Source organism: Nicotiana sylvestris, chromosome 9, assembly GCF_000393655.2.
Source record: "Nicotiana sylvestris chromosome 9, ASM39365v2, whole genome shotgun sequence".
Lineage (NCBI taxonomy): Eukaryota > Viridiplantae > Streptophyta > Magnoliopsida > Solanales > Solanaceae > Nicotiana > Nicotiana sylvestris.
In genome coordinates this window covers 106,772,068-106,774,931 of record NC_091065.1, presented here as the reverse complement: position 1 = coordinate 106,774,931, position 2,864 = coordinate 106,772,068, and positions in this window count along the sequence as shown.

Here is a 2,864-nt window from a genome sequence, read left to right as displayed (position 1 = left end):
GGAGACACAAGTGTTCGATCATCCACATCTGTAATAACAAGTTTCACCCTTCGAAGAAGTCTGTCCCGACCTTACAAGTCGTGAGGGCTCGGTATATTTCCGACACTACCATAGGAGCAAGGACGCTTTTATCGTTGGTAATCAGGACTTTGACGATTCCATCCACCTTCAGATCGATATTTCTATCTTTTCGGGGAAACACCACAATGACCAAGAATGCCACCATGAAAGCGAACCGCCTATGCTCATTCCACTTTGCCAGATTTCCTCTACTGCAGACACCACTTTCTGGATCACTGAATCCTCTTATGTGCCCGTACCTCTGGTATATTAATTGTAGGGTAGAAAAACCTCTATCCAGTTCAGCGTATGGGACTCCCTTGCTTATCTTCAACAGATCCATGAATTTGTGTGAATTCACAGCTCTTGGAGCAATCAGGTATTTGTGTCTCAAACCTTCAGTGACGTCTATGTAACCTGCCACTTCTTCTAAGGTTGGGGTGAGTTCAAAATCCGAGAAGCGGAATACGTTGTGGGTCGGGTCCCAAAATGTAACCAAAGTCTTTATGATGTCGCATCGGGGCCTGACATTCAACAGATTAGCCAGACCTCCCAGGTGCAGTTTAATCTTGTCTTGCTCTGACTTTTCCAAATCCTCCCACCATAATCGCACCTCCAGAGGGATTTTGCTCCTAACTGTTACGGGCAAACTTGGACTTATGCTCATTCTGCATGTTTATTGGGGGTGATTAAGCAAAGATCCAGACTTATTTGACTCAAATACCAAATTGACAAACCTCTTTCCTAGAAAAACGAAATTTGGTTGTTTCTGAAAAGCATGATGTCACCTCGACTATTTCAAAACTTTTGTTCTTTTGGACTGTACCTATTTTTTGAAAAAGTAAGTTGGGCCCGATGGGGGTTGCCTACGTATCTCACACCCTGCGAGAATCAAACTGACGTAGTTCGGGCGGAAAACATAAACCAAATTTTGGAAACCATATTTCTTATGACAAACTATTTTTCCTTTTCCGTTCAAAAATAAAACAAAGACTCTTTTTTTTTCTTTTCTTTGGCTTTTTAATAAAACAAATTAATAAGACACATTTTGTTTATTTTCTCAAAATTCCGGCAGAGTTTCAACCGTTTTTTGGGTATTGGTTTTCCGAAAATAATTAATTCCCTAACCATTACTTCCTCTCTTTTTTTTTTTCTTCTTCTTTTTCACAACATTCCCGATATTCAAAAGCCGGGCAACATGCAAGTCTGAAACAAGTAAATGCATAAAGCAAACAGGATGTAGCAGGATGGTCTTTCATTTTAGGTTGCTAGTCCTAGACGGACCCAACCCCTGTGTTGAGTCCCCTAAGTTAAATGCAACGTGATGCAAATAAGCGTTCCTACTAGGGGTCCAGCATGAAGTCATGTTATGCTAAGTTGTAAAACCTAGGTGTTTGTTCTAGACCTGGCTTACCCGAGCAGACAACTCGAGTCGAGGATGGGAGCTGTGTACTGGTAACCAAAAGGCCATCCGGTTTTGCAACTCCTCCGAATCCTCGTTCTATTTGGGTATATGACACTAACAGAAAGAAGTCACGGCCAGCGTGCACTCCTCGAGAGAGAGAAGAGAGGGATTTCGGCACAGTTTATATATACAGTTCAAATAATATCAAAGCGGTAAAAGCATCATTTTGCACATTTAGGTTAAAACATATAATAAAATCAGATAATAAATAAAGCCAAATAATAACAATTATTCTAAGCTCGAATTCTTAACCCTGAACCAGTGGTTCTAGGTACACAAATCCCCAGCAGAGTCGCCAGAGCTGTCACACCTCCTTTTTCCGCACCCGCGAGGGTACAAGGGAGTTTTTTCCAATTAAAGGACAATCGAAACGGGATTTGTTTATTTATTTCAGAGTCGCCACTTGGGAGATTTAGGGTGTCCCAAGTCACCAATTTTAATCCCGAATCGAGGAAAAGAATGACTCTATATTACAGTCTGCGTACCAGAAATCCGGATAAGGAATTCTGTTAACCCGGGAGAAGGTGTTAGGCATTCCCGAGTTCCGTGGTTCTAGCACGGTCGCTCAACTGTTATATTCGGCTTGATTATCTGATTTTATACAAATATGAACTTATGTGCAAATTTTATCTTTTTACCACTTTCACAATTATTATTATTATTTTTATAAGGGATTATAACGTTGTGAAAATATATCTCGAACCACGTTACATCAATGCACCCGTGGTTGTTGACATATCTCGACTCGGTTGAGATTTGGATTTGGGTCACATAAATGTGCACCCGAGTTAAGGAAAATAGGTTATTAAAAGCGTGCCTAAGCAACTAGCGTGTTGTTATTTGGAGAAGGCCGTAAAATTCGCTAGACGGCCTGTCCCGAATTCTAAGTACTTCAATATATATATATATATTTAGAGGGCCCCGCGACTTGTACATTTGTTTGTCGAGGCTCGTCTCATTTATTATTAAAGAATTTTCAACGTCATGGAAATGCATCTCGGGCCACGCCATAATCAATATACCCGTGATTAGAGACACATTTCGATTCCGTTGAGATTTGGATTTGGGTCACATAAATGTGCACCCGAGTTTAAGGAGATAACATTATTAAATACGCGCTTAAAGAGACTATCGCGTTATTATTTTGGGAGGGCCATGAGATTTGCTAAACGACTCGTCCTGGAAACTGAATGCTTCGATATATACATTTAACGAGGGTCCCATAGCTTGTGCATTTTTATTTGTCGAGGCTCATCTCGTCTTTATTTTAAAAGGATATCCTATAGCAACTACGTTTCTTGTCGCGTTTGTCTCTACTAATTGAAAGCAGATATAGTCC